Here is a 21,921-nt window from a genome sequence, read left to right on the forward strand (position 1 = left end):
TGCCTCCTATTGTGCAACCCTGGCATGTGCCCTGACCGGGAATGGAACCATGACCTCCTGGTTTAGATCAATGTTCAACTACTGAGCAATACCAGCTGGGCTATTTTTTTAATTAACATTATTACAGATGTTCCCCATTTCTCTCCCTTTGCCTCCCTTCACCCTACCTTGCCCTCCTGTCCCTCAGGCCCTAACCACACTGTTGTCTGTGTCCATGTGCTATGCATATATGTTCTTGGATGGCAGTTCTCTTTACCTTCTTTTGTCCAGTCCACCACACCCACCTCCCCTCTGGCATCTGTCAGTCTGTGCCATGCATCCATGACTCTGGTTCTATTTTGTTCGTCAATTTATTTTGTTCATTAGATTCAACATATAAGTGAGATCATATGGTAGTTGTCTTTCTCTGACTGGCTTTTTTTCATTTTGCATTATAATTTCCAGGTCCATCTATGCTGTTGCAAAAGGCACAGACGGTGTCTCTTAAGCCGAGAAAGCAGAACGAGAATCTTCCCTGTCCTCCTAGCATCCAGATGGGGCTCCAGGAGGGCTGTGGCGCCCAGGCAGCCTCTTCCACGCAAGTCCCAGTCATGCTGACATGCAAGCCTGTCTGCAGTGTCGCTGAGCCAGCTGTTGTTCCCTCCACCCAGGTACAACTAATCTTAGGAATCTCATTACTGGTTGAAAGATAATCCTCTGTATCTAGATTAAAGGCTGTGTTTTGACCATTACCGCACATTGAGCATTGAGCCGACAGTTTAATTGAGCTGTTTATGCCACTGCCTTGATCTCTTCCCAGAGAATTTACAACTAATTCCGAGTGTCTCTACGAATTAAGTGGGCCTCTCCCAACATGCTTTGCCTGTACTTTGCCTGTGCCAAATCCCACTTGTCCTTGTGTTACCCAATTATGGGCTCTCAGCTCACAGCTGTCACTGGCTAGTACCACTTCCAGCCCACATCCTCCCTGAGGTGGCCTTAAGAATATGGCCCTGAGAATGGCCATAGCCCAGGACAGCCTCTGTGATATCTGCAACAGAAAGGTGGGTGGAGGTGAGAATTGAAAAGGGAGTAGAAAAGACAGAATTCCTATCTACCCCTTTGAAGTCACCTCCAGGCAACTGACAATAACCCCCTAACAAGAAAAGGGTATGAGTACCTTTAGCACAGTTAAGCGTGATGGAAGGAAAAGAATTCTGGACTGAGGTTGAGACTTCCTCTGTGTCTTCTGGGACTCTTGGTGTTAATATTTATGAAATGGGACATGGCAGGTCATTGTTTCTCATTCTGTGTTATGGAAGTGTCTAAGGGTAGGGATGCCATATTTAGGGGAAAAAATAACATTAAAAAACATCCATGCACTATTTGGGACATACGTATAGTAAAATATTATTAGTTGTTCATAGAAATTCAAATTTAACTGGGTGTCCTATATTTTACCTGGGGGTCTCAAGGTTCCCTGTGGGGGATAAAGAAGCCCCCCCACCCCTAGCCCAGCTGATGAAATGGACAACAGCAGACACCCACAACCCCTGCTGGACATTAGAATTACCTACAGCGTTTATACAGTGCCCAGTGACGAGACTGTATTTCAGACCAATTGAATCAGCATAGGGAGGAGGGTAGAATCAGGCATTTGTGGTTTTGTTTGTTTGTAAATCTCCCTCGGTGAGTCCAATGTGGGCCGGGTTTGAAAACCACTGGACTGGAGCAGGGGTTCTCAAAAGTGAGGTCCCTCGGCCAGAACATCAGCTTCACCCGAGAGCCTGTTAGAAATACAAATTGTCCTTTTGACTTTCAGTTCTCCAGAACCAGAGGTGGGGGGCGGAGGGGGTGGCTCGGCAAGCCAACCAGGCGATTCTGCTGTAGCTACAGTCTGAGAGCCAGTTGGAAAGTCCCTTTGATGAGAATAGGGCTCCGTCCATTGGGGTCTGATGTACAAATGGGTGCTAGGAAAGCCAATTAGTTGAATTGTTTTGCAATGATGCATCTCAACAGTCAAACTGCCTGTCCGCTGGCAGTTGCAGTGTAAATTATGGAGGTTGCAAACCCTCTGAGCGCAGTGGCTTTTCAGTCCCAAACATCAGTCCGATGGCAGTCTTGAAGGCCACCATTGGCACCTGGAGCTTACTGGCAGTAGAACAGGTTAGGGCAGAAGAGCCAAAAATGGACCATAGGTGTCTGAGGACATAAAGTTATCTCAGGTCAGGCATCAGGTAGCCTGAGGGCCCAGCAGATGGGGCTTGAAGCATGTGGTCAAAGAGGAAATAGAAAGTGTGGCAGAAAGGAAACAGGGTTAGAGGACAGTAGGTCAGCCAGGTCCCAAGGAGGCTAGGGCAGTGGAAATCAGTGATATCTCCAGGGCTGACCACTGCTTCTGTGAGGAGCCAGGACCAAGGCAGGCCTGGCAGACTGGAGGAGGTGGGTGTCAGAAGCAGAGAAAGCAGGCTGTGTGTGTTCTGTTTTGTGTTGTTTTGTGTTAAGAAGCAAGTGTCCATCAAGAGCAGAGCAATGGTTTTCTGCAGCTGAGGAGGATTTAAATACAAGCCCACTGGTGCCATCAGGTTTTCTTCTATGGGGGTCTCACAGTCCCAGATTGATTGGTTTCAGGGATGCCAGGCGCCCACCATGTGTGACTCTCCTGTCCTTGAAAGACATCTGAAGGGCAGACAGTAGGGGTTGTGCATTATTCATTTCTGTCCACTCCCAGGATGTGCTCAGTTCTCGCCAAATGCTAGGCCCTGAGTGACTGTGTGTGGAAGTGAATCCAGGAGAGATCTAACAAATCATGGCTCTTAAATATGAGTTATCACCTCAAGCCTAATGAACCACATTCCCCATGCAAAAAGGCCCTCGTCACCGCAAAAAGGCCCTCGTCACCCTGGCAAAATCATTGCAGACTCTTTCCTTGCTGCCTCCCTTTCTCTTTTCCTTGCACCCAGCACCTCTCCTGTGCAAGGCCAGATGCTAGACTAGACCACTCCTGGGGGCTTTGTACACTGTAAGGAACAATAGACAAAGAAGGGGCGCAGCAAACATTGACACCTCAGAGATTACCCTTCCCTGGGTTCCAATGTGAATGACTTGGTGTGCTGGTGTGTGAAATGATACATCTAAAGAGTTTAATTCAATTCTCATCTCCCAAATAAACCCCAGAGTTCCTGAAAGGGTGAAATATTACTTTAAGTCCTACAGTTGGGAAAATTATTTATTTCTTCAATGTTAAACCACACACACAAAAATGCTCTTCTGATGATGCAATTTCCATCCTTTCACTTTGGCTGTAATATTTAGAGACGATTTTTAAAAGTCACTTTCCACGCATAATTTTCTCCTGATATGCTTTGTTATTCCCCCCCCACCACCCCTTCTTGAATTACAATGGTTGACATGCTTCCATTTGAGGCTTTTCTAAGTGGGATGGCTTGGTCTCAGCCAGAGCCAGCAAAGAGTTAAAGTTGCAAATGGCTCTCTGCCCCCAATCTGAGTTTGGGGGTGGATTGGGGGTGGAGACTGCCCAATTGTCTGTTCTTCTCTTCCCCTCCCTAGGGCTGAGTACAGGATGTGGAGTCTCCCAAAATAACTCAGACCCTGTGGGTAAATGCCTGCTGGAGTTGGTTTGGAATAGAGGATTCTCAGGATCAGGGGTGAACTTGTGTGGCCAAATGATCTGGTCTCCTGGGCTCAAAAGAGGAGCCCAGTCACCTTCCAAGCCAACGAACACGCCCGCAGTGGGCTACAGGGAAGCCAGGTGACTGCTGCTGGCTTCTTTCACTCAGGTGGCATCTACTAGAGTGAGCGTCTCCAGAGAGGCCCGCGGGCATGGCTTGGAGAGACACTGGCAGTTCCAAGTCGGTCATTGGAATTTCTGGAGCTTTGGGAGCGTACAGGGCGCTGTAGAATTACCACTTGCTGCACATGTCAGAGGAGGGAACTGTTTGGGTTACGCAGCTTCCCAGAGTCATGGTGAGTGGAGGGGCTCAGAGCCCACTCTGATCCCTTTAGTGCTCATGTGCAGATAATGGCGGGTTTGGGGGCTCTCGATGGCGGCTCCCTTCACCCCCAAGGCTGGGGCAGATTTCATTCGTACACTTTGAGTCTGGAGCTGGTGAAGCTCAGAGAGAAACATTGCTTTCTCCCTAAATCTCCTGCTTTTATCTCTATGTACAACTCGGTTTGAATTTCCGTTTGCTCCCATCTGTGGACGCCTTTGTGGTGGCTATAACCCTTTAATGTTATTATTAGGCTTCAAGCACAGGAACCCACTGCTTCAGTGGACCATGTGCTATAAGGTAGCACGTCCACACGGCTGTGGTGAGGGTCAGGAGTGCTTAAACTTGAGTGTGCCTCAGAGTCTCCTAGAAAACGGTGTTAGACTGCGCACTCCCGACACCCTGCTGAGAAGCCCATTAGGGTCCTAGTCGGTCGTGGAGTCTGCAGTTTGACACGAACCACAGTGGATACTGCTCAGATGGGCCAGTGACCCCACTTTGAGAAGCTCTGGCTAGTGTCTGAGCTCCAGTCCATGACACAAGCCAGCAAGTCGTGGGTGGATGCCTTTCTGACTTTTGTCCCTGTGGTTCGACATTCAGAGGGTCAGCCAGCCTGCATCCCAGTGTCCCCGCAGGATGTCATATTGCTTCATCTGGGCACTCTACAGGGCACATAGTTGTTCTTATTTATCCTGAGCAAATCTCCCTCCAAGGTCAGATTAATGGATCCTGAGGTGAAACAGGGAGGAGGCAGGAGGAAGGGAGGAGAGCAAATGTGAACATAGAGGACACAGGGCTGGCCACCCTGGTCCAGGTGTCACTCCAGTGGTGCCTGCATTGTCCCACAGAAGCGCTTGTGCTGGACATTAACACTGCCACTTTGCAGCTGAGGAAAAGGGGGCGCAGCGTTCACACAGCTGGTATGGGTAGACTCAGGTGTATTCAACTTGAAGACCTTCTTCTTTTCTTGTCTTTTTTCTTGGGCGGGGGGGAGGTTGAGGGGGAAATGCATGCTCCTAAAATTTTTCCTTCAAGTTTTTATTTTGAAAAATTTCAAATTACAGAAAAATTGTAAGAATAATGCAATCTCACAGACCCTTTCATTGTTAGCATTTTGCCACATCTGCACCCTCTCTCTTGATCATAATTTTGCTAATCCATTTGAGAATTACTTGGAAACATTATATTAATTTACTCCTAAATATTTCAACTCATCTCCAAAGAAAGGGACATTCTCCCACAAAACCTCAATAAAATTGTCACTTGGGAAGGAAGTGTAACATTAACACATTACTGTTTAGTATCTGTTTTACTTTACCAATTGTTTATAAAATATCCTTGATGGTGTTGTTTGTTTGATTCAGCATCCAATCCAGGTTACTCACTGCATTTAGTTGTCACATCTCTTTAGTCATTTTTTTTCATCTAGGATAGTATTTCATCTTTTTTTCCTCTTTAGTAACATTGACATTTTGTAAGAGACCAGGCCAGGTGTTTTGGAGACTATCCCTCAATTTGCATTTGTCTCCTCGTGGTTATATTCTTAGGGCTTCATGTCAGAGAAGAAAGGCTTTGCCCTTTTGATTGTACTCCACTGCCTCTTGCCAAGTGGGGATCAAGTTTGACCCTTTGAATTGTTAAAAGGACCAGTGATACGAAGGAACGCAGCATAGCTGGTGGAATGAATGCAGGCCTTCAGAGCAACCTAATCAAGTTCAAGTGCTGGCTCTGATCTCTAGCTGATTGACCTTGAGCATATCAATTAACATCCCTAAAACCTGGTTTTCTAATTTGTAAATGTAGATGATTTCTGCTTTGCAGGATTATAACTAACATAAGTAAAGAACCCAGCAGAGTATGTGATGTATAATTAATCGGAACTTCATAAATGGCAGCTGTTATTATTGTCTTTAATTACAATATACCAAAATATCCTATTTCTTCTTCTAACATATCTCTTAGAGTCCCTTTCTTCTGTGTTTTCACATCTCTCCATTCTTGGGCACCTCTGTTTTCACTTTCTTCCTGTTGCCCACACACTAATATGTCCCTCACATACCACCACTGGTTGCCCTAAAACAGTGATGGTGAACCTACGACACGCGTGTCAGAGGTGACACGCGAACTCATTTTTCTGGTTGAATTTTCTTTGTTAAATGGCATTTAAATATATAAAATAAATATCAAAAATATAAGTCTTTGTTTTACTATGGTTGCAAATATCAAAACATTTCTATATGTGACACGGCACCAGAGTTAAGTTAGGGTTTTTCAAATTGCTGACACACCGAGCTCAAAAGGTTCGCCATCACTGCCCTAGAATGTGGCCCTTGCCATTATATTCACCTTGCTTCCTTCTTCTCACCTGGCATTCACCATCTTCCATAGTCTCACCTCATCCCACCTACCTGATTTTACCTCCCACCATTTCCTACCTGGGGCTGGCGGTGGGTCAGGAGTTCTGTGATTGCTCTTGATGTAGCTGTTAGCACCGTCTTTCTCCTCCTCTTCCTCCACCTCCGGGTGTTCACATGTATCCATTAGGGTATGTCACCGACAGGGGCTGCTTGTGGTATTTCAAGGAAGAAGGAATTTAATAAAGGGAGTTTATTACAAAACTGTTGGAAATTCTGGACAGAGCAGTTTTATTATCAGCTTTCACAGATAGGAATTTGAAGGGACTTGAAAGCCAGGAGAGCTGATCTCAGCTGCCTCCAATCCTGAGGCCCAAGGTTTTCAGGAAAATACTTAGACTGCAAAATGGCATGTCTGCCTAAGCCTAAACTTTGACACGGCCAGAACAGCACAAATCTGGCTTCTGCCTTTCCTCTGCCTACCACGTCGTGCCAAGTGCTTCTCATGCATGCATTTTATTCTAGGATCTGCAGACAGGGGGTTGGGACATGTACTCAGGGTTCCAGCCCCTGTGACATGGGGCGGAGCACAAAAGGGGTGCTGAGCCAATGAAGGGCTCTCCCTGGGACTAATGGAACTAGTGGGGCAGACCTTCTTTGGCTCCTGGAATTACAGCTGGAAGTACATGAAACTGGTTACCTGGCCATTTTCCCTGACTTCTGGGGGAGCCCAGCTGTGGTAGGACAGAATGACGCACTCAAAGGGTGACCTGAGAGTGAAAAACAGAGCTGGAGGAGGGGAGGGAGGGGGAGAGAGAGAGACTGAGAGAGAGAATGAGAATGAATAACATGTGACATTGTATCAGCCCTTGATTTGGTCACACCTTTTGCCAGTGCAATCCATGTCCCCAATTATTTCAACCCATAAATTTATTTATTTTTTACTAAATGAATTTAAGTTGGATTTCTGTTAATTGCAACGAAAAGGATCCTAATGAATAGCAGAAGGGAGACACACAAGCATTGCAGAGTCAGAGTGTATTATATGCTCTGCAAGAGTGGTTTGAGCACCCAGAGAAGCAGATAATAAGAAAGGAGTTCATCTCCATTTTTATCTTTTATCTTGGAAATATTATTTGAGCCATAATTTTATTTTACTTGTTATTTCTCATGGCCTTTGCTTCCTTTCAGAATACTTTTTTATTTCCTCCTTGTGATATTGTGATTTATTATAAATATTATTTGGTCTCCATCCTGTTACTTGTACAGAGCTCCTAAAACCCTAGGAATTTCTTAAGTTATAAGAGCATAAAAGTGAAATGGGTATCTTGTTATTCAGAACAAGCCCCTTTCAGCCATGCCCAAGTTTATGTTGATGAGGTGACTTTTGGGAAGTCCCTAAGGATGGGGACTGGCTGTCAGGGCAACCAACCATGGGATTAGAGGGTTGGAACTTTCAGGCACCCCTCACCCTTTTCCCTCCAAGAATGTGAAAGAGGCTGGAGGTTGAACTAATCACCAGTGACTGATGATTTAATCAATCATGTCTAATAAAACCTCTACAAAAACCGAAAACCGGGTTCAGAGAGCTTCCAGGTTGGTGAACATGTAGAGATTCGGGGAGAGTGGCCCATCAGGAAAGGGCATGGAAGCTCTGTGTCCCTTCCCACGTACCTTGCCCTATGCATGTCTTCCATCTGGCCGTTCCTGAGTTCTATCCTTTTATAATAAACCTGTAATCTAGTAAGTTACGTTTTCCTGAGTTCTCTGGGCTGCTCTTGCAAATTAATCAAACCTGAGGAGGGAGTCTGAGAAGCTCCATTATAGTTGGTTGGTTAGAAGCACAGGTAACTTAGACTTGCAGTTAGCATCTGAAGGAGGTGCAGTCTGGGGGGACTGAGCCCTTAACCTGTGGGGTCGGATGCGATCTCCAGGTAGACAGTGTCAGCATGGAGTTAAATTGAAGGATACCCAGGTGGTGTGGCAGAATTGCTTGGTGTGTGGAAAACCTCCACATCTGGTGTCAGAAGTGGTCTGGTAGTAGTGTGAAAGTAAAGGGGATACATAGGAGTCCGTTTCCTTTACTTCTGTTTTCAAAATACTTCCTGTCTTCCAAATGCCAGATCAAATCTCTTTCTCCAGGGGGCCTCCCTAACTACTTCACCCCATTTCTGAATTCTTGAAGTTCTTGGCACAGAACAGTTAAACATCAAATTATTTTTAAATTTTGGGGTGTGTTTTGACTCCCATTATTGACCATGAACTCCTCAAGGTCACGGGCTACATCTTACATCCTCTCTGCACTCTCTCCTTCACCCCCTCATGCCAGATTTATCACTATTGACTGGTACTCAATGAATACTTGGGAGTTGATGACTGATTGTTCAGTGGAGAGGCTGAAGTTGCCGTGGGCAATTAACTGGAGGAGTAAGAGTGAAGGAGAGGGAAGCTGTCCAGATACCAGCCATCTAGGAATAAGGAAGCCTTTCCAGAAAGGGTAATTAAGCCAGCTCAAATATGCTTGGCAAATGGGGAGGACCAAGTCCCAGGCAGTGCACCTCTCCTATTGACCACCAGGGGGCGGCAGATGGCATGGTCTAAGTATCCAGTTGTCCCATGGTGGCTGGATGAGCCAGTCAACTAAACCCTGCTAGAAAGGAGATCTTGGGCACAGGTGATTTGCACAGGATAAGGTGGCCTTCCAATTAGAAGGCTTGGAAAGTAGGATGCCTGGACCAAAGTTGGGAAAACCAAAGGATAAACACATGGATGGTGGACGTCAACAGGCATCTAAGAACATGAGCTGAATCCTCCAGAATCAAAGCAGTGAGTGAACTTCAAAAGATCTAGATATCCTGCTAAGAACAAGGGGCTTCAGGGCCTAGGCGAAGGAAGCAAGACATCCAGGTATGGTATAGTGGCCAGGGCAAAGTCTGGAAGACAGGAGTCTTGGAGTCCCATCTCTAGCTTATAGGTTCTTAGCCCTTTGCCTGATGGATGCTTTTGCTGTGTGACCTAGGGATTGACCTTCCCCTCTCTGAGCCTCAGGTGTCTCATCCTATACAGAGAGGATTGGTGTCTGGAGACTCAGAGACCAGCCCTATCTTTACACTGGTCTATGGGGTTATGGGAACAAATCAGTTCAGTTGGCTACAAAGATATTTCTTCACTACCCCTGTCTGCGTATATCTGCTTTTCTTAAAGCTTTTGATGGGCCCTGACCCATGGGACAGGGTTGAAGCTAAGCAGTCTAACTTCTAGATGCACTGCCCCATGTCACAGCACACATCAAAACGTTCCCACAGCATGGCCAACAAAAGGTTGGGAACCACCATTTTAAACTGCTCACTAATATGGGTATGCCTCTACTGTACAATCTATTTGCCTGGTCTGAATACTTACTCCTCCACCTCTAAATGCATGTATGCTACGCATGCACCTGTGTGGGTGCGGGTGTGATGGGTCTGAAGGGTGTGTGTGTGGGGGTGGGGGGTCGGGGGGACGGGGAGATAGAAACAGGAGAATTGGTTAAAAAGTCTTTAAAAGGCTGTGAGGCCCTAACCGGTTTGGCTCAGTGGATAGAGTATTGGCCTGCAGACTGAAGGGTCCCAGGTTCGATTCCGGTCAAGGGCATGTACCTTGGCTGTGGGCACATCCCCAATAGGGGGTGTGCAGGAGGCAGCTGATTGATGTTTCTCTCTCATCCATGTTTCTACCTCTCTATCCCTTTCCCTTCCTCTCTGTAAAAAAATCAATAAAATATATTTTTTAAAAAAAGTTCCCACATACCACTGTAAATGCAATTATTTTTGCTTTTAAATAGTCTTGTAAGTTAGGGCATTTTTATAATTTTGCTTTCAAGATTATTTTGCTAATTTAATTTTCAGTGGCTATGATTTCTCAGAAAGCATCGGGCACAGTTAGGAATTCCTTGAAGTGAAAGGATCCACTAATTGTTTTCAAATATAATAAAATTTTCATGGATATCAAGTTGAATAATTTAGGGAGTTGATATAGTACTGTATTTTGTAGACAGTTAATGTTTTATTTTGGAGTTGTCATTGTGTGTCTTGGCGTCAACAAGCATGTTGGTGGTGTGCATTTCTTGAGGCCCTTGAAAAGCTTGTATGTCTTCAGTCCTGTGTCTATGGCCCCTGATGAATAAAATCCTCCTGAGGCAGCTGAAATGGGCCTTGGGGTGGGGTCCTTTCTTTCAGTTATTACGTTTTGTCTTATGTCTTCTGGCCCGGGAGCTGGAGCAGGCTTTGAGTGCATCAACAAAAAAGGAGCCCCCCCTCCCCACCCCCACTTCCCTTTAGTCTCAGAACCTTCATTGTAAATCTTTTTTTCCAGCCCAGTCCTATAGGCAGGCACCCAGGTGGCAGAATCTCCTTGCCCTGGGGTTTTTGTAAAGTCAGGCTTCCTCCCAGTTCTCTCAGGCACACCACATTCAAGCCGAACACCATCCCCATTGTTGACGCTTCCACAGAAATAGATATTGCACAAAGGGCAATATCTCACCAGAGAATTTGTTTTCTCCTGCTGATAATTTCTCTCCACAAACATTTTCTGAGAGAGATGAATAGGTGTACCTTTCTGGATCAGCGGGCAGATGCTGGGGCGTGAAATGACTTTGCGTGGCATGTTTTATGTATGAGGGGAGGGTCCCCAGGACCACCTCTGACTGGCTGCAGGTCGCCAGGCTCCTCTCCTGCCTGTGACTGACAGTTGGGCAGCCGCTTCGCTCACTGTTGCTCACCTGAAGTGTTACAGGCCCAGCTTGGGTGGAAGCTACAGAGAGACTCCCCAAGGGTCGGTGCAAAACATCACCAGCCTAGAACACTCTGGGGCCACATGAAGTCCTAAGTCCCCTCCCTGCATTTCACAGCCAAGGCCACAGTCTTCAGATACTTTATTTTGCTGGTATTTCTTTTTATTTCCCTCTCTCTGTGTTTATAACAGTGACAAAGGGAATGAGTTCCTTTCCATCATGGTGTTTATGAATCTCAAAGGAAAAGAAAAAGAGATGTGACCTCAGAAAAATAAAGAAGCTAGCATAAAGAGGGCAGACACGGTGACCTTCCACAAAATGAACACATGTGGGATTTTTCCATTCATCTCCCTCTGGGGGAGGGGAGGGTGATTGTTAATAAGAAAGTGGCACCGAATAACTTGCCGACAGTTCATCAGGGTCCCTCTAAAGCCCAGAGTCAACAACACCAAATGACTCATGAAGGTGGCAAACCACAAGCGGGTGGGTGGGGACACAAGTTCAGGTCCAGGCCACAGGCTTCCAGAAGGGTTTATTCCCACCCCAGGGTGGAGATGCCAAATACAAGTAAAAATATAGGATGCCCAGTGATACAGTTGGCTGAAGAACAACCCAGGTTTGAACTGTAGGGGTCCACTTACAGGTGGATTTTTTTCGATAAATACAGCCAGCCCCTCCACATTTTGGGTTTCACATGCAGGGATTCAGCCAACCTCCTAGGAAAACAGTAAATGAACTTCTAACTGCATATTCCCAGCTGCAGATGGAAAATACTGTTGGTTGAAATATAGTTGGTCGAAGTTGCAGATTCAAAGAGCCCACTATAGAATCCACAGTTGTGCTAGGATTTTCGACTGCTTGGGGGTCAGCAGTCATGTTGTTCGAGGGTCAGCTGCACTTGATCTTTAGGTAAGCAATGAATACATTTTTCGTGTATTCAGGATATACCTGTAGTGAAAATGTTTATTTGAAATTCAAATTCAACTGTGTATCCTGTACTTTCTCTTGCAGCCTTACCTCAGAGATGCAGCTCTTGTCTTCATTTCAAAAGGACTTACATATTTCCAAATTCAAACTCCACCAGGGGGAGGCTCCCTCCAGGCTCAGATTCTAAAACCTTACGCCATCTCACAGGCCCAGCTCAAATGCCACATTTTTGCGAAGATTTCCCCCTCAATCATGTTCCTCCTTTCCCTCTCTCCTCTCCCCTCATAGTATTTTATTTTCCTAATTTCATTTATATTTCGTTGTTTGTAAGTCTGCCTCCCCCACTAAAAGGGGAGCAACTCAAGGGCAAGGACTATATCTAGACTCCTTTCCCCATTGTCCCCAGTACAGCTTCACCTGCACCTGATGTGTAGTGTGTACCCTGAATGTTTGCAAATGAATGACGGATCTTAGCTAACGTACTTTGAATGCTGATCGTGTGCTAGGCATGGTTCTTAAGTACTTTACAGGAATTGAAGTTCTTTCATTTTCGAGTAATTCTCTGAGGTAGCACCATTTTTATTTCCATTTTAGAGATGGCGAAATGGAGGCACAGAGAAGCTCAGTAACTTGCCCCTGGTCACACAGCTAGTAAGGAACAAAACTGGGATTTGAACCCAGGCTATATGGCTCCAGGGTCTGTGTTCTTAGCCTCTGTAAGATCTTGAGTGACTGGATGGATAGAAGAATGAGTGAAAGGACAGATTAAGGAATGCATGAACAGAGGTGCAAATAGGTGTTCAGATCAGGACACAGGAAGTGGAGCCAAGGTGGGTGTTAGGAGAGCAGAGACTGAGGAGGCAGGGAGGTGACAGGCAGACAAGCTCAGGGGTGAACCTAGGCAAATCCACGACTGGAATAGGAAGGCAGCTCAGCAGCAAAAGGCGCTGATCTTCTTTCTGCTTTGAAAGTCAATCCCGTGTCCCACACCCTCTACCTCTCTGAAGGGGCCTGGCTGTATCTTTGTTCTTAGCCTCCTGCCCCCACAGCCCTCCTCTTCCTGGAGCAGAACCCGCCCTCTTCTCTCTTAAGAGGCTCAGGCGAGAGGACCTCTGAGGCTGGCCCTGTCTTCCCCCTGGCTCTCAGCTAGGAGTTAAGAGGTTTGGCGCCAGCACCTTCTTTGCTTGGGCTCCAGTCCCTCCGTGTCTCATGCATGTCTGCCTGGCTTTTGCCAGGGGTGTTACACAGAGGAACCGATGTGGTCTGGGGTGATCATGGGCTCCATTCAGAGCGCTGCCGCGGTCATGATAGCAATGTAATAACCCCTTCTTCTTCAAGCCTCGGGAACAGTGGGCAGTGGCTAGCTCGTGCCTTCCAACTAGGCTTTTTTACTTTTTGAAAATTGTGGTTAAAAAAACACATATAACATAAAATTTACCATTTAGCCATTTTTTTTAAGTGGACAGTTCAGTCATGTTAAGTACATTCATATTGTTATGAAACAGATCTCCAGGACTTTTGCATCTTGTAAAACTAAAACTCTGTACCCATTAAACAACAATTCCCCTCTTCTACTGTCCCCAGCCCCTGGTAACCACAGTTCTGCTTTCTGTGTCTGTGAATTGGACTACTCCCGGTGTCTCATATCAACGGAATCATACAGTATTGGTGTTTTGGTGACTGGCTTATATTACTTCATGTCCTCAAGGTTCATCCATGTGGTAGCATTTATCAGAATATCTCTCCTTTTGAAGGCTGAAAGATATTTTGTTGTATGTATACACCACATTTTGTTTATCCATTCATCTGTTGATGGACATTTAGGTGGTTTCCATATTTCAGCTTTTGTGAGTAATGCTGCCATCAACATGGGTGTACAAGTATCTCTTCAAGTCCTTGCTTTCAGTTGTTTTGGTTATATACCCAGAAGTGGGATTGCTGGGTCATATGGTAGTTCTGTTTTTAATTTTTTGAGGGGCTTCCATACCGTCTTCCATAGCCATTGCACCATTTCACATTCCTACCAGCAGTGCACAAAGGCTCCAGTTTCTCCATATCCATGTCCACACTGTTTTCTGTTTTGTTTTGTAGTAGCCATCCTGATGAGTGTGGACCTGTTCTTTATCAGGAGGCTGTGTTTCTGGAACGGCTTAGCGTGATCCCCAATTATCCACTGGAATTGAGCAATGGGGAAAGCAGAGCACCTTGCTTCGGGCAGGTGACCTGGTAACCTCGACAGAGAGCTGTCCTCATTCTGCCCTTGACTTTGTGACTCTGGGCAGGTTGCGCCACCTCCGAGTTTCCATCTGCCCACTGGGGACCGGGCCTTCTCGACGACAGTCTCCTCCCTCCTCTGCCCTGATGCTTCTTCCTGGAAAAGACAGGAAGCGAGAGATGGGAAATGACTTGTTAGGTATGCGTCTTAATCTCAGTAGCCATCACCCCAGTGATTATTTTTTTTTCTTTCTGTTATAACAATAATTCATGCTTAGTTTTTAAAAGTAAGATAACTCAGAAAAGCATGAGAAGCAAGGAAGTATTGGTCTATCACTTTGTCACCCCGAGGCAACCACTGATAACATTGTGGCCTGTTTCTTGTAGTTTGTTTTTTAAGTGAGGCAGACTTTTCTCATCCTTGAGAGTCCCTCTTTCTCTAAAGAAGAACTCCTTTCACAGCGGTCGGTAACAAAATTAACTGAGCTCTCAATTTCTTAAATATATCTTCCTTTGTGCTATTCACTCCTTCGGTGTGTCACTTTGAGTGAAAAGCCATTAATTACAGTGGAAATGCTGCTTGGAGACAGCTTATGAAATTATGTTAATATGTATTGAGAGAAAGAAAGGAAGGGGAGAGGGAGCTGATGGGCAAAACAACCAGCCCATTTAAATGGATAATTTTCTTTCCTTTCAAGTTTCAGAGTTGAGGGTCACTATATTTCTGAAAGGACTAGAAAGCGATGATTGTAGTTTTATTTTGTCAAAATCAGTAAAACTCGACTGAAAAGCAAAGTTGATAAACTAGCAAAAAGAATGACTTTGGTAAATGTAATGCAAAACTTTTTTAAAGAAAGAGCACAGATATATCGGTTCAGGAAAAAAGAAATCTTCATGAGAATCTGCAGATTAATAGGTGAAGTGTGGAGAGCTCTAAGTGTAAAAGGCAACCTCCTGAGGATTTCTGGCCTTGGGAAACGATGTTTGGAGATGCTTCACCTGGCATTGTCTAAAGCAAGCATGTCAAACTCAAAGACTAACACGGGCCAAATTAACGAGGCATGAGGCTCACCGGCTGTGAGTTCGACATGCTTGGTCTAAAGGGATTGGTCTTCAGTGCTGCTGGACACCCAGGTTTTGTATATATTGTCCAGTCTGGCTGGGACCCCTGAGGATGGCCTGACCTGGATCCTGGGCTGGTGGAATAATGAATGCATGAAAGGTGTTTGGCACACAGGAAGTGCTTAATAATTGTTAGGTAATAATTGCTATTATCTGGGGTGGAGGAAGCCAGAATCTAGATCTTCTTGGCAGCGTGGTAGCGGGTGGGAGAGAGTCACACTTGGAAAGGGGACAAAGGTGTGGAGTTGATAATCCCTTTATTTACTTTCTAATTCCCCCTAATCTAGGCTTCCAGGGTGTGTGTGTGCACACGAGCGTGTGGTGGTGGTGGTGGTGGTGGTGGTGTGTGTATGTAGGTGTGTATATGTGTGTGTGTTGGGACATATAGAGTGGGGAAGGCTCAGGAAGTAGGAAGAGAACTAATATTTGTTAAGTACTTGTTATATATAGACACCATGCTAAGCATTAAAAAAAATTCTTGCAAGAGCCATTAGTTAACTTGACTAAACATTTGGACCAGGCTCGTTTGCCTAACCTTAAGAGACATTCCTTTCATTTTCTGTGGACCTATAGAGAGATGTTTTGCCAATAAGTTTTGAGTTCAAGTCCAAGAATTTCCCCAATTTGTGATAAATCTGAGACTCTCCTTTTTGGGGTGTTAAGGGGTTTTCTGATGTAACAAGGAACTGCACCATTGTTGGTTCCTTTTCAGCAGTCAAGGCCTCTCCTCAAAGGGCTGAGAGGGGTGTCCTGAAGATATTGGCATGGGCTTGCCAGAAATGGTCTCCAGGCCACGTGGGAACAAGGAGGCCCCATGGTCCCTGTTTGGTCTGACCCAAACCCTGGGTAAAAGGGAAGCAAGCCCCAACCTGCAGGCCAAGTCTGATACTCAGTGGGACAGTGGGCCCACTGCCATCCTTGGCACCACTGGGGCCAAATTTCTTGCCAAACAGGCTGGAGTTTCAACACGTTGGGAGAGCGCAGGAGGCTGGGAGCATCACTTTGCTGTCGAGCCCGAAGCTGGGCCACAGCAGACCCTAGAGCAGTGGTTCTCAACCTTCCTAATGCCGCGACCCTTTAATACAGTTCCTCATGTTGTGGTGACCCCCAATTTCATTGTTACAAATTGAACATAATTAAAGCATAGTGATTAATCACAAAAACAATATATAATTATATATGTGTTTTCTGATGGTCTTAGGCGATCCCTGTGAAAGGGTCGCTCGACCCCCAAAGGGGTCGCGACCCACAGGTTGAGAACTGCTGCCCTAGAGAGTCAGGCAGCACAGCACTGGAAGGGGGTGGGCATGGGCACGGGCACTGGGGATTCAGCCCTCTCTGGGGGAATTTTCTGTACCATTTAACTCCAGGGAACTGAGCTGTGACGGATATGTCACAAGACACCCCAGGATGAAGATGAGCTTTCTTCAGGTGTTCTACCTGTGAGATCTTAGAAGTTAGACTAGAAAGGTTTTTAGGAACGATCTAGTCTACGGTGATTTCCTATTCTTGTTGAGCCTGAGTCAGGAGAGGAGGTGAACTATAATTAATAGATACTCTTTAAGAAAGCAAGACATTTTATAGTGTGTCTTAGAAAGATTTCTATTCAAAATGATTGCAGTCCTTAATTTATATACAAAGTAATTATAGTTTTTAACATTTTGGCCAAGGGAAAGCTTCAGCAACCAGTAAATGTTATTTAGGTGGTATGGAGAGTACCAGATTTTGCTGGGTAATGATAAGAATCACACTTAATGAGTGTTTACCATATTTCAGGCCCAATTCTAAGTGCTTTACTTATCTTAATTCCTTTGATCCATGTAATAACCCCATGCAAGGGTACCGATATTATTCTTGTTTTAAATATGAGGAAACTTGAAGACAGAGGGGTTTAGTAACTTACCCAAGGTCACACAGCTAATAAGTGGCAAGCTTGGATTTGAACCCAGGGAGTTTGGCTTTCGAGACTATGCTCGTAAGTGCCGTGTGTTAAGGTGCCCCGGATCATGAGGACTTAATTTCTTTGGATATTTTACCAAGTGACTGTTCATGTAAAGTATCTGTAGGCATGTCATGGTGACTGTTTGGGGATCAGTTGGAACAAATTGGGAAGACAGCTTGACTCCTCTCTTCCCCCCCGTGTGATAGATATTACAAATGAGAAAATTAAAGCCCAGAGATGTAACTGCCCTAAGGTTACATCATAAAAAACTGCCTGGAAGTCAGAACTTAACACCCAAGCTGGGCTTTCCTCAATAGATCACCCTTTGTTCTGAATGAACTCTATAGCAAACTTTTAGAGTTCTGAATTCCCTTTCTTTCTTTCTTTCTTTCTTTCTTTCTTTCTTTCTTTCTTTCTTCCTTTCTTCCTTTCTTCCTTTCTTCCTTTCTTCCTTTCTTCCTTTCTTCCTTTCTTCCTTTCTTCCTTTCTTCCTTTCTTCCTTTCTTCCTTTCTTCCTTTCTTCCTTTCTTCCTTTCTTCCTTTCTTCCTTTCTTCCTTTCTTCCTTTCTTCCTTTCTTCCTTTCTTCCTTCTCCTTCTCCTTCTCCTTCTCCTTCTTCGTCTCCTCTTCTCTTCTCTTCTCTTCTCTTCTCTTCTCTTCTCTTCTCTTCTCTTCTCTTCTCTTCTCTTCTCTTCTCTCTCTGTTTCAGTCCAAATTCTTCTCAACCAAGAAGTGATTGCACTTGCCTCTGCAGTACGTGTAATCCTGGGTTCTGATTTTTTTCAATAAACACTCCCGGGGCTCTCCCATTCCTGTCTTGCCTCCTTTGCAGGGGCTGTGCGTGGAGGGAGAAGACAGGATCTGCTTTGCTCTTTATCAGTGTCAGGATCAGAGCAGGGTGGCTAGGAAAGGAGCGTGAGCCATGAGATTCAGACCACGAGATCCAGGCATGTGATGGGGGTGATGGAAACCAGGACCTGGCGAGAGCCTGAGTCATGGGGGGCCACACCCATCACCCCATCCGCTCCTCCCTCAGCCATTTTTCATGTCACTAATTACACTGCAGTGCCACGACTAACATGTGCCATAAGAAACAAACAAAGATTTGAGTGTCATGGTTGGGTGTTGGAAATACTGAAAGAGTTCTGGACTGGGAATCAGGAGGCCTGTCTTCCAGGCCTGGCTCTTCCACTGATCAGCTGTGTGGCCTTGGGCAAGTCGACACACGTCTCTGGGCCTCTTGTTTCTCATTTGTTACGTGGGTTAATCAGCTGCTTGCCTGTCCTCACAGGATTTCTGTGAGGCTAAAGTAAGAGAACTTAAGTGAGCGTGCTTTGGAAATAACGATGCAATGTAAAGATGCGAGGGGTGACTGTCCTTGCACTGAGCCAGATCCAAACACACAGCATGTCTTGGTCCCTGTCCTGGTGGTAAATAGAGGCATGAAAGACTTTATTTGCTTCCTCCTACCACATTAAGTCTCACTCCCTGGAAAGGAGTTGGGCACTGGGAAAACAGAGCCCAGCCTGGGATTGCTTCCATCCCTCCCACCTGGTGTTCACTTTTTGGAGCACTGTGCTAGGAGTCAGGAGGCTGGGCACCGACCCCACCCTACCACAAAAAGGCTGTATGCCCTGGACACCTCTTAGCCGCTCTGCTCCTTGGCTGGCTCTAAAATTTTGATACCACATCAGCAGCTTGAATGCAGGGAGTTGGATCAGCTCTGGGATCTGGAGGAGGGAAATGGGAAAATTCCCTTTCTTTCCATGTCATCTGTCTCCTTTTATTCAGTCAGCTCATGGTTGTGCCAAGCTCTGCCAGATGCTAGGACCAGTCGTGATAGACAGACGTGGCTAGCTTTCCGGGGATTCCAGGGAAGCAGGAGAGACAAGCATATGCAAATGATCCCACAGATACAGAATGGCAATAGTGGAAAAGGGTAAGAAGGAAAAGAAGAGCAAGCCATTGGCAGGTGGGGGAAGAGGGACCAAAGCAGCCTATTATGGAGTTGAACTTAACGGACAACAAGGAACCGGCCAGCTAGAAGGGGACGGACCTTCCATGAACGGGAACAGGTGTGAAGGCCTGGGGTTTGAAGGATAAGGGTGTGGCCCAGAGACTGAGGGAGGTAGCAAGTATGTATACGGAGCGGCAGCCAGGGGTGGACCATTGGTGGTGTGATGCCCAGAGGCTGGCTGAGCCCTTTCTTAAGGGCCTTGGTCAGAAGTAGAAGTCTTGATCCTAATCTTGACAACCTTTTTATCTTAGAATATGAGCTCCACTTACCTAGATCTTCTGAATATAATTAGAATTTCTTATTTTCCAGACAATCTGACTGATCACATTCAACTAATCCAATACACATTCACTGTACTCAGCCCTAGAAAATCAGGATTAAAAAAAAAAGACTGTCCTTGCCCTTCTGGTCCCCATCTGGAGGACAGGCTGGGGAGAGGGCAGCGGGCAGGCACGTTAAGTAACTCTGAAGCAAGACAGACTGAGATGAGTGCCACGCGAGAAAGTGCGAAGGTTCAACGACCAGATCTGACAGTTACAGGAACTTGTCACATTAATGGCCACATATTTGAAGTGCTTGTCACATCCATGGTGAGGGTTTCCAGGAAATAGTGTAATTGAATCTGAGCCCTGGACAATGATAAGACTTTTTATTTTTAATATATTTTTTCCAATTTAAAAAATAAGCTCCTAAAAGAAAACTCGGGAAATACTGAAAAGGGTAAAGAAGAGAATCATAACCATGTGTAATCCAGAGAAACCACTGTAAATATTTTAGTATAATCTTCCAGAAGGCTTACCTATGTTTAACAACAGTGAAATCATTGTATGGATACAATTTGGCAGCACTCTCTTTTTGCATTTCCTGTGTCAAGAGTTTTTTTTCCCTATGTTGTTAAGTATTCTTCAAAAACATGATATAGAATGGCTGTTCAATATTCTGTTCTTTGGATCTCTGTAACCTCTTCATTCTCATAGGATGGTAGTTTCCAAATGTGTAGCTACTATTAATAATGCTCAAGTGAGCATTTTTGTACATGAAGCCTGTGCCAGCATCTGGGTACTCCCTCAGGGCAGACTCAGAGGAGCAGAATTGCTGGGGGAAAGGGTGTGAACAATTGCTATGGCTTTGGATACCTATGGACCCATCACACCCCCACCAGCAATATAAGGATGCTCCTATCTCGCTGCACAGTTGCCAGCACTGTTTTTTTTTTTTGTTTCTGTTTTTTTTGTTTTTTAATCTTTGCCATTTTGATGGGGAAGAGCAGAGATCTCTTGTTGCTTAAGTCTGCCTTTCTTTCAGGATGAGCCTGACTTTGACCAGCAGAGCTGGGAGGATGGGGAAGGGCACAGAGAATAGGTTCAGGAAAGGCCTGGCCTGGCTCTGCCCCACGCAGCTCCATGGAAGTGTCTGGAATGTTTAAGGGCCTTGCACAAAGGCTGCCCCATGTCTTTGGTAACTTCTACTCTGTTATCTGGGCACTTCGAGCAGCCATGACGCTGGACACTTCTACCAGGAGGGCGAGTGGCTGCATGAGACACAGTTCTGTTTGCCCCCAGAAAAATACAGGGAGTAAGAGCCCTTCTCAACCTCACCCACTCTGATCTGCTATAGCACAGACCCCGTCTCCCCTAATTTCCTTAGTGAAAGAGGAGCCTACTTTCAATCTCTGTGAGAAGGGAAGTATGGTGAGGTGAGATTTGGGAATAAGAAATTCTTGGGAATATAAGCATAACCAATGGACACAAGACACTGTGTGTGGGGTGGGTAGGGGAGGTTAGGAGAATGTCAAGGGGCAGGGGAAAGGAGACATATGTAATACTCTTTGTAATACTTTAAGCAATAAAACAAAATTAAAAAAAAAAAAAGAAATTCTTGGGACATGCCTTCAAGACACAGGACTTTATAAACCACTGGAGGGAACAAGGATTGGTTCAGTCCTTTTGAAGGTCAGCAGGGTAACATGGCTCCAGTGGTAAAGTATGAATACTCTTGAAATCAGCAATTTTACTTTTAAGAATGTAGCTAAGAAAATAAAGAGATAAGAATGCAAAAACATGAGCACAGGGATGTGTATAGAAGAAAGTATTGTTGGCATTAGCAACAAAAAAAAAAAAAAAAAAAGGGAGACAATCTGTCTTCCTCATGCCTGAGAAATAGAGGCACTTGCATGAGAAAGCCTGTAGAAATCTGGTTTGAGGAAGGGGTTGATACCAGCTACGGAAAATCTGCCTGGAGAATATCTGGAAACATCCCCTGACCAACATCTAAGGGGAGCCCTTCCTCCCAGCTCATGTTAGGCAAAGCATGGCTGTGCCTAATGTGGTCCGTCACCCAATGAGGGGAGGCCACTCGCTTCAGTCTGCAACCCAAACAAGGAAAATAAGTCATTCAGCCAGGAAGGAGGGGGCCCTGTCAGGCAGCAGCCCCTCCTGGTGCCTCTCAAGCCAATCAAGTGGCCAGTAGAAGAGCAGGTATTTCATCTTGGCCTGAGACCCTCCAATAGGGACTTGGGATATGTCATCATCAGACAATATCATGCCCCCAGCCCCCAACATCACCATATATCTTTCATGGGAT

General features: G+C 45.5%; 1 long non-coding RNA gene across 2 annotated transcripts in view; it reads left to right on the plus strand.

Moving 5' to 3' along the window:
- Positions 1-21,921, plus strand: part of LOC132212166 (uncharacterized) — a 188,735-nt gene that overhangs the window by 4,126 nt on the left and 162,688 nt on the right. Inside the window, exons 2-3 of one of the 2 annotated variants that reach the window (XR_009447674.1) lie at positions 445-650; positions 14,136-17,721. This is a non-coding gene — a long non-coding RNA (uncharacterized LOC132212166). Of the gene's footprint in view, positions 1-444; positions 651-14,135; positions 17,722-21,921 lie in introns of those variants that run through there. The other variant, XR_009447675.1, reaches the window with a different exon arrangement.

Source organism: Myotis daubentonii, chromosome 11 (genome assembly GCF_963259705.1).
Source record: "Myotis daubentonii chromosome 11, mMyoDau2.1, whole genome shotgun sequence".
NCBI classification, from domain to species: domain Eukaryota; kingdom Metazoa; phylum Chordata; class Mammalia; order Chiroptera; family Vespertilionidae; genus Myotis; species Myotis daubentonii.